Below are 10,012 nucleotides of genomic sequence, written 5' to 3'. Positions count from 1 at the left end.
TTTCATAATACTTAGAATATATGTACGTGAGATTTTTTAATAAGGAATTGGCTCACACAATCACATGATTATAGAGGTTGAGAAGTCCCAAGATTTGCAGATCTGCAGTCAGCAAGGTGGGGGCTCCAGAAGAGCCTATGCGGACTTCCAGACCTAATCTGAAGGCCTGAGAACAGGAGAGCCCCATGTGTATATTCCAGTCCAATAGCCAGCAAGCTCAAGAACTGAAGACAGCTGATGGTTCAGGTCAAGGACGAAGGCCAGAAAAGACTGATCCTCCAGCTCAAAGCAGTGAGCAGGAGGAGCTCCCTCCTATTTGTGGGAGGTCAACCTTTTTGTTCTATTCAGGCCTTCAACTGGTTGGATGAGACCCAGATTAGGGAAAGAATTTACTTTACTCAATCTACCTGTTTAAATATTAATCTTGTCAAAAAATATCTGCACTGACACACCCTGGACAAGGTTTGACCAAATATCAGGGCACTCTGTGGACCACTCAAGTCAACACATAAAATTAACCACTATGCTTAGTTTTTATAAGGTAAAATACACTGCTTTGGTGATCCTTGCAAATTGATATGGAGTCTTGCCTCTCAATGGAGGTGATTGCTGCTCCATGGAGACATTTGGCAATGTCTGGAGAAATTTTTTTGTTGTTACAACTGGGAGGGGTACTATTAGCATCTACAGATCTTCCTTGACTTACAACGGGGTTGCATCCCAATAAACTCATTCTAAGTTGAAAATATCATAGGTTGAAATGCATTTAATACAACTAACCTAGCAAACATCATAGCTTAGCCCAGTCCACCTTAAATGTGCTCAGAACACTTACATTAGCTTACACTTGGGCAAAGCCATCTAACACAGAGTCTGTTTTATAATAACATGTTGAATATCTCATGTAGCTTATTGAATACTGTACCAAAAGTGAAAAACAGAGTGGTTTACGGATGCAGAATGAGCGGCGGCTTGCTGCCGCTGCCCAGGATCATGACAGAGGATCATACTTCATACCGCTAGCCTGGGAAAAGCTCAAAACTAAAAATTCAATGTATAGTTTCTACTGAGTGCATGTTGCTTTGACATCATTGTAAAGTCAAAAAACTGTAAATGGAGGAAGATCTGTAGTGCTAGAGGCCAAGAAAGCTGCAAAACATTGTAAAATGCACAGAACAGCTCAACACAAAAGACTCATTCAGCCCGGGGTGTCAATAGTGTTGAGGTTGAGACTCCCTGGTTTAGAGAAAAATGTACATGTCATAGACTTACTTTGTCCTAGTTGCCAGAAGCTGTGTAGTTGTATTCCAGTAAATAAACACCGTCTAGAACATCAGCTGCAATTGAAGCAATCTCTGATTTAGTTTATGATAATTCTCAGTCATTCTTCAAGATCTGTTTGCCTTACCCAGAGCACCAGAAACAAGTCAACTGGACATGTGATGGGAATCCCTACTCCTATGCTATTTGTTTGATTTGCCATCTTAGTCAGAGTTCTAGGGCCTTATATTTGATTGTCCCTACCGTAATAGCTCTCAAAACAGCAAGTCCTACGTATTGATTGTTGTATTTGTCTCCCATTCAGGAATGGGGCAAATAGTCATACAATGCCTGCCAACCCAATGCATTTTCTGACCTTTGAATTTGGGCCAAAAATCTATTTTTGACTTGACCACTGGAAATCCCCGTTTTGACAAGTGCACTCCAGTGTCATTTGAGTCCCTGATAACTAAGTTTAATTTACAGCCAATGTCTAGAAATTCCTAAAATGATTGGGTATTTTCTTTTCTCATGCAAAGATATCCTAGACAATGGCTATATTTTCCCTCGGGGAAGGACTGGAAGAGTAATTACAGCACACCCTCATGTCAATATTGTAGCATCTTTCTCAAGGATGCCTGAGCTCCCAATCATGGGTATTTTTACTGTCTTGGGTCTGAAAAATGGATAATAAAATCAATGACTTGCCATTGTGGCAACGTAAGTAAAATTTTGCCCACTAGACCTAAAGGTTTTCCTGTTATAGATGAAGTAATACTTTAATTCATTATCACCTATTTTATTCCTAGGTTCCTACTGATCAATTACACCATGTTGTTGGATTGTGAGGACAGGAAGTATAGGGCAGCTTTCGACTATAACCCAGGGGAGAGAATCAGCCTGGGAGAGTGAGAATCTGCACCGACCGTGCAATGGTGCGTCATGATCGATCTCCCACTTCCTGTGGTTCTGTGTGTGGACTTATACATATTCAGGCACACACATATCCAAATATAGAGATTTAGTTTATGGATTAGCAAGGCTCTCAATGTTTTCAACCTATCCCAATTTTTGTTCCCTTTCACCTTTTTAATCTGGCATTAAATGCTTGTGACTAAATTTATTTGTCCTGAAAATGGTGGTGACTTACCCACAAGTTCAAAATCATGGAAATAGTAAATTTTTTGAATGATTCTCTATTCAGAGTTTTACAAATACCAAAAAACAAAAATACTGCAGTATTGAAAATATTTTTTCATTGTAAATATATCACAGTTATGGTAACTTGTTTTGGTAAATAACCTCTCCCTCCTTTCCTTTTCTCCTTCCATCTTTCCTGCCTTCCTCTCTTTCTTTTTTATCATCTTCCTTTTTAAATCCTAGGTGTTGTGTTGGGCAGAAAGCATTTCCTCAATAATATAAGCATTACTGTATTTTTATCCTGTACCACATTGAATACAAAACTGTATGAAAAGAAGTCATTGATAGAGAATCTGTAACTATTTTTAATGCCACTTTATCCTCACATACAGAGATTTTATAGAAATTGTCCTGTTATTGAGGAGGCAAATAATGAAATGGGATATTGTTACTGTGAGCTAACATGGCTCCCAACTCAGAGATAGAGAACCACGAGTTATACTCAGGCTTGAAACCAACATAGAACATCCAAGATGAAGGAAGAGCAAAGTGATCAAGTCTTGGATTAAAGATGCTTCCACAGAAATTTCTTGCATCATGCCTAAATATCAAGTTACCTAATTTAATGTTGATCATCTGCTGTGAGTCACCATAAAAATTTGTATAAAAGATGGAGAAGGTTTTGATTGAGTTGGATGGACTTAAGAAGAAGATAACTAGAATGGGGAAATTGCAGAAATTAAGGAAAATTGAGTGATAGTTATTAAAACTAATAAAAATCAAAACCCAAAACATTGAAAAGAAAAATCAAGGTGTGAAAAGCTTTTCTGTGGAAAAGTGTTCTCTTGGGCCATGGCAATAGTAGTTTTCTATAGCAATTAGCAGTGAGATCCCAGAGCTGGAGATTATGTATGATATAGCCACTTAGTGGATTTGCTTTAATTAATTATTTACAGATTTGTATAAAGTAAAGAAGAAAATTCTGGAGAAGGTAAAGACCGTGGCCAAGAAAAGTAGTCAGGTTACTCCCAAGGTTTTCCATTTTATACAGAAAGTAAAGAGTGAAGAATTCTTTAGGTTAGGTTTTGAAGCAAAGAAAACAAAAAGTCACGCTGATCCTGAGTTAGTGTATACAATGGTCCTTCTGACAAGTTTTGTCCTATAGTCCTGTTAGAAGCCAAAGAGCAAATGCTCGACCTTTAAATATAAACACTAGCACTGATGACAGTGGAATTCTTGAAAGAAAATGAATTTAAAGGGCTCATTTACAGTTTGCATATAAAATACAATTCTTCTCAAAAATTATAGAAATCAATGAGTTAACTTTAAACATGTCTCGTTGAGGTTATAATTGCAGGTTGCTTGAGGTAAAGAGGTGAATCTAAATTTTACTTTTTTAACTCATAGAATAAAATACAAAAATAGAAAGATTGGTTAATATAAAGCTTTCATTGGTTATTAATTATTCAATTAAAGAAAAGAAAAATATTATCAAAGCTAAGCAGAAAAAGCATGAAGGTAATTTTTAGTGCTGAGAATAAACAAAGAGACATTTTATTGCATGGTCCAAAGAGAATACTGGAGGAAGTCACTGACATCAAGCAAAGCTGGGATGCAATCTCTATTCACAGATTCCAAGCTTATTAAGTCAGGAGCCAGATGGCTTTTCCAGGACAAAACACAATATTATAAAAGTTAGACCAACCAGGTCTTTGGTTGTTTTATTGAGTTACAAGGAGATGAAGTGAGGGAGAAGTGTTTTTCTCAGTAAGTGTTGGCCTCAGGAATCTCATTTGTTGTTCATAAAGATGGCTTGACGCAGTTACGTGCTGTGTTACTGGTGAATTCAGCAAATGAAGCGTCCAGTGTCGGTGGAAGACTGGCTGCTGCTCCTTTAAAAACTGCTGGCCCGGAGCTAACAAGGGACTTTGACGATATAATAAATAGAGCGGGTCAGATTATATTACATCGAGGACCAGATTATCCTTGGCTCTTCAGTTTTCTTCAAGAGAGTTTTTATACAATCATATAATTCTTGCAGTTGGTCTCTAATGGATGAAAGATGCATCAAGGAGTGTTTACCTTTTAATAAGGCAGGTTGAAGAAAGTCCCATTTGACTGAAAAATACAAATATCCGCACATAGCCATCCCGTCTATTTGATTTGGTGTTCTTGGCTTTCCCCTAAACCAGTATGTAGAGACCATTATGAGGACCATCAATGAAAGCTTTCAATACTACGGGGATGGACACAGATTAGAACAGATCTACTTTATGGGCACAAGTAAGAAGCTGTAACAACTGTCTAAAGAAACACTGCATAATAATTTTTCCCTGCCCAGTTTAAAACCAGAAATCCAACCTAGTGTAAGAAAAGATCTTGAAAATGGAAACAGTCTGGAGGCAGCTCAAACTATAGAGTCTAAGGTCCCAGTTGATAACAAGTGATATTCAGGATGCTGTGGTAAATGCTCCTATTTTCAGAGAATGCACCAAACTGACTTTGACTTATAATTAACTTTACTTATCCAGAGCCAGACCGAGGCGTGTTAATTCACAAGAGTTTACAGCCCCTGAGATTCATAAAGATATAGCTAAGGGAAACATTCAATGTCCTCTACCCCTGAGTCAAGCCAGATATACGTAGATAACCAGATATTTCAAAAATTATTCACTTGTTTATTAGTTCATTAATTTTTGAGATGTAATCAGATCACAGGGGTAGATTTCTAATAAATTTGAAATGCCACAGTAATACCTTATATGTGCATTTCTCTTTCTAAAATTTTTGTTGTTTTTCTGTCTGGCGTTTTCACAAATTTAAGGTTAGACTACCTGTGTGTTTTACTAGTAGCAGATACAGAAAAATCAGAGCTTGGGATAAATAAAGTCCAGGAACAGTATGAGTGGAACTAAGTATAAGCAAATATGAGGACCAGCATCTGAGGGACACTGGAACTTAGCACAAACAAGGAGAGGTTGATGAAAAAGTATGGTGAGCTAAATTAAAACGTGGACTTTGAAAAAGGACGAGATGTCTTGTAAGAACAAAATTCTATGAAGTCTGAAAGGAGTGATACTCAAAGTATAATGGGACTGCACTTAAAAGAATTAACTATGTGAGATAATGGATGGATAAGTTTACTAATTGTAGTAATCATTTCACAATGTGTATAAATATGTTAGGTGTGTCTGTATATACACACATATATATATAAAGACACATATATATAGCAGGGCCTCCATATCTGCCGGGTGTTGCATCCATAGATTCAAATAACCACAGATCCGAAGGCTATGATGGTTGCGTCTGTACTGAACATGTACAGATTTTTTTTGGTCATCATTTACATAGCATTTACGTTGTATTAGATATCATAAGTAATATAGAGATGATTTAAAGTGTACAGGAAGATGTGCGTAGGTTACATGCAAATACTATGCCGTTTTGTATAAGGGACTTGAGCATCCGCAGATTTTGGTCCTGGAACCAATCCCCCCCCACAGATACAGAGGGATGGCTGTCTACGCATTGTGAAATGATTATCACAATCAGGTTAATTCACATCATGTATATATCAAGCCATCAGCGTACAACTTAAATACATGTAATTTTTATTTGTTAATTATACCTCAATGAAACTGCAGAAAAAACCCAAAATATTATGGGACCAAAGTCTCAGATTGGTCACTGTGTGTAGTGCTGAGCAGAGTCCTGGGGGAAAGGACAAGGGTGGCAGTGGGTGTTCATAACACTCAAGGAAGCATCCACATTTAGCAGAGAGATTTTCTAACATTTAAAAAATGGTCATAATTATACTGCGTATATCAGTTAGATGGCAGCTATATCTGCACCATGCTCATTGGATGTGAAGGGAAGAGTGGCGTAAAGGATTGACGGGCTAGTCACTATACTCATGTGCCCAGAAAATGCCTGCCTTGCTCTCCAGGCTGCCTCACATCCTAGTGGAAATGTCTTCATGTCCCTTAGTCTTTTGAAGTATAGATTGCAGTCCTTTGTACTCTCCTATCCATACAGAGATTTCTTGGACCTCGGTGTTCACACTCTCTTCTCCTCGTCCAAGGCCTCATCTTTCTTCTTCTTCTTGGTCAGAGCGTCCCTGACTTTTCATGGCCTGCTCCCCAGGTTGCCAAAATTTGCTCTTTTCACAGATGGTGCTTCTGGCCACCATTGTGGCTGTTCCTACACTGAAACTTTCATCTTTCTTTTTTCTTGTTTTAATTTTCTTTTCTTTCTTTCTTTTTTTTTTTTTTTTGAGGAAGATTAGCCCTGAGCTAACTACTGCCAATCTTCCCTTTTTTGCTGAGGAAGCCTGGCCCTGAGCTAACATCCATGCCCATCTTCCTCTATTTTATACATGGGACGCCTACCACAGCATGGCTTTTGCCAAGCGTTGCCATGTCTGCACCTGGGATCCGAACCGGCGAACCCTGGGGCTGCTGAGAAGCAGAACGTGCGAACTTAACCACTGTGCCACCTGGTCAGCGCCTCATCTTTTTTCTTTATCCTACCTCCTCTTGCTGCTCCCCCTAAAAAAAATCTATTTGTAAATATCATGAGTTTATCAAAACGCTTCTCATTTCAGTGAAAAGAAAAGCCAACAATTCTTAGCAATTGGGATACATTTATTAGAATTTCCTTTCTTCGTGGCAGATCCTGGTGCTGACCTTTTCTCATAAGTTCTTTGTCTTCTCCCACAGACACTTTTGACTTTCTTTGTTCTTCTAGCTTCAAAATCAGTAGAGATCGCTGAAGGTCTAGAAAGTCCAGATATTAAGTTCACTCCTAGCCCTGCCACTTACTAAGCATGTGACCTAGGACAAGGTATTTCTCTTCCTTGAGGATAAGGACTTCCTCACCTATAGTGGATTTGAAAATTTCCACTGTAGAAAGGCATATGTAATGAATCACTAAATGGTAGTTACACGTACTGTAAAAAAGGAAGAAAAAGAGAAAAAAGTACCAACTCTTCGGGCCCTACCTGGCCACCTCAAAGAGACAGAGTGAAGAGGGTAAAAAAACGATGTTCAGGTATTGACAGTATCTCCTTGTTCCCGCCCGCAACACTCATTCCTCATCTTTCTACTCATTCTCTAATGGGAGAATCAGGCCCTGTGTTCAAAGAGAGGTTCAAGTACAGCCTTTTGAGCCCATAAGCAAAACTAATTTTTGAAATAAGTATTAACCTGCCTATGTAAATATTTAAAATCAATGTAAAGATATATGGAATAAATCAAAATATCAGGAATAGTCATGAAAAAATATCAGACAAACACAAAAAGAGAAACATTTTATGTTCAGCACTCTTCAAAACATCAGGAATAATTGAGCAGTTTCCTTTGGCCTGCTTTCCTAGAGAGGTCTTCATGCACGTCATATCTCAAGACAATTTGTCTCTCCTTCTCCCTCTCTCTTTCTTTTTACACACACACACCCCTCAGAAAACATAAACTGATTTTACATATCAAGAGTAGTAGCTAACTTTTGAAATATTGCAAACTAAATAATCCAAAAATAATGACAGCCGTTAAACTCAAACTTGTTTGTTTAAACTAAGAATATAATAGATGGTACAATTAAGCTGACATATTATACAAAAGGGGTTACATACAAGCCTATATGGCCCAAATATAGGCTTCAAGAGGATGAACTAGCGTATTTAAGCCAAGGATCTAGAAAATTCAAAAAATGGTTGCTCAGCTCCTAAAAAATGGAAAGTGAGCTAGTAGAAGAAAGAAATATACGGCTTATTATGCAGCCTTTCCTATACCCTTAAAGAAGCCTGAGAATTTAATCCTTGATTAAGTATCCCCTGTAACACTAACTCAAAACATTTTTAGGAAATCACTCATACTAGTTCCAAGATACATGAGAGTCCAGTTTAGCACTATGAAGTAGAATAAATCCTGCATCTGTTGTTGAAATTATTTATAGAGCAATGTGGGATCAATACTGAAGAACTCCAGAAGCACAAAAGAACGGGCACTATCATGTTCCCCTTTGGGAGCCTGCGTACATAACCGTGTATCCATCTAAAGGGACCCTGGAACCGGCTTTCCTAAGCTGGGGTCGTGTACACTTACTCAGCACTCCTCATGTGACTGTGAGCGTCAGGAGTGCCCAAGGACTGAGACATTCAAGGACATGCTTCGGAGTCAGAAGAAGACTTTCGTTCTGCTTTACATGGGAATGCTCTATGGTCTTTTGCCCAGGGTCTCTTCTCAAAGCTAGGAAACTTTGGAGATACTTGAAACCTGTTGTGTCTCTGAAAAGAAGATCACTGTTCTTAATAGAATAAACTTGTCATAAGAACTAGAGAATTAAAAAGTATTTGATAAATATTCTACGATACTTGGCTAAAGTGGATCACTTTTTTGACGTTGCCATTTCTAGTAATAATTCCTTTGTGTTTAGCCATCCCTACTTCACACTTGGGCATTTTGACTCCTCGCTCTCTCATCCCTCCATATGGGAACAGTCATCAAATCATAGTCATCTGTTTCCAGGTGACTCACACCTGCTTCCCCTTAGTCATCTCCCTGCAAGCAATCTGATATGGGCTCTTATTCTGCCAAAAGTTTGCATTACTAATATAACTGCCTAATTGTTTTGCCTTTAGGGACTTATTTTTTTCCTCTGCTTTTTAAAAAAGGAATACTTAGGGCCAGACCGGTGGCACAGTGGTTAAGTCTGCATGTTTTGCTTTGGCAGCCCAGGGTTTGCCGGTTCAGATCCTGGGTGCGGACCTATGCACCACTTGTCAAGCCATGCTGTGGCGGGCGTCCCACATACAAAGTAGAGGAAGATGGGTATGGATGTTAACACAGGGCCAGTCTTCCTCAGCCAAAAGAGGAGGCTTGGTGGCAGATGTTAGCTCAGGGCTAAGCTTCCTCAAAAAGGAAAAAAAAGGACTATTTACTTAACAAAACTCCTTCAGCACAGTGAGCCTAAAAGAGATTCACAATTTAATGAAAGGCTTACCTCAAGAACTTTAATATGTCATTGAAACACCAAGACCAATGTACTAAAATTATCAATATTGAGTGCTAAACTTCCTAATTAACTTTAAACAAAGTGTACTTGGATATGTTCTACAGGATATTAAATGAAATAAACACAATATAACAAGCTTACTAAATGCTTTACTTTGAATTATACCCACAACTCCTCTACTTGTTTTACATTTAAAAAATAAAAAGAATATATTAACAATGTGTAATGTGATATGGTTAAAAAATACAATTAAAACTGCTTTAGCAAGCTATACTTATTACCTTAAGTAAGCTTCTGACTTTTTTCTTGAAAAATATTGAAGCTGAAAATTCCAAAAACAAATCCTCATTTCTACATGGAATGAATTTTATTAATAATCATACTTATATAAGCCAACATTTCCTATGTGCTTGTTATGTGCAAGGCACCAATCTGTACACTTTACATGAATTTTTTAATTCAATTTTTCGTAAAAACACTTTGAGGTAAGTACTACTATTCTTATCCTGTTTTAGTCTTGAGCAAATGAGAGACTAATTCATTTACTCAAGTTCATAACTCTAGGAAATGCTATGGTCAGATTTGAAAACCAGACATG

This window comes from Equus caballus, chromosome 26, assembly GCF_041296265.1.
Source record: "Equus caballus isolate H_3958 breed thoroughbred chromosome 26, TB-T2T, whole genome shotgun sequence".
Taxonomy (NCBI): domain Eukaryota; kingdom Metazoa; phylum Chordata; class Mammalia; order Perissodactyla; family Equidae; genus Equus; species Equus caballus.
Note: the sequence above shows the minus strand (reverse complement) of the source record.